Source organism: Arachis ipaensis, chromosome B02 (genome assembly GCF_000816755.2).
Source record: "Arachis ipaensis cultivar K30076 chromosome B02, Araip1.1, whole genome shotgun sequence".
NCBI classification, from domain to species: domain Eukaryota; kingdom Viridiplantae; phylum Streptophyta; class Magnoliopsida; order Fabales; family Fabaceae; genus Arachis; species Arachis ipaensis.
In genome coordinates, this window is record NC_029786.2 from 106737792 (window position 1) to 106738527 (window position 736).

Sequence of the window (736 nt, forward strand, 5' to 3'; positions counted from 1 at the left end):
GATTTGTATTTGTGTCTTTTTTTTTTTTTTTTTACCAAAGATAGGAGACTCGAACCCGCAACCTCTTAATTTGTATTTGTGTCTTTAGTGATAATGCAAGCACGATAATTCATTAGAATATCTATACTTGTTAGATTCATTCATAGTTAAAATTCAAAGCTAGAAGCTCATTTCCATTTCCATGATTCCATCTGGTTCTCTAAGATATACAAGCTTTACTTATGTTTCTATAGAATCGAATTGCTTCTTTTTAATATAACTTCTTGCTGTTTGTACGTGTCTTTAATGATTTAGTTCCTTGAGGTAGCGTTTGCTTCCATAAATTTCTCATTTTGGAAGACTAGGACTCATTATTTTGTTTAATAGTTAAAGATTGGAACTAAAGTTTCCGTCTCAAAATACAAAATTTTAGTACATTCAATACTTCTAATAACTTAAGATACAAGAGATTGAAATTAAGACTTTAGTATTTTCTTTAATAAATAAAAGTATTTTAATAAATATTTTTATTTTATCTTTATATTTATCATAAATCAAACAAGATAGGACTTAACACAAAAGTTTAGTTCCTTCAGTTTTGTACACTTTGTACCAAATATAATAAAAGACTTAATTTAGTCTCAGATTCTCATTCTCAATCTCTTCCAAAGATGTTTGAACTTTGATTCATTTGAGCTATGAATCTCGTTAAACATTAATCTTGGTTCATTGTCAGAATTTCACAATGCATGAGATG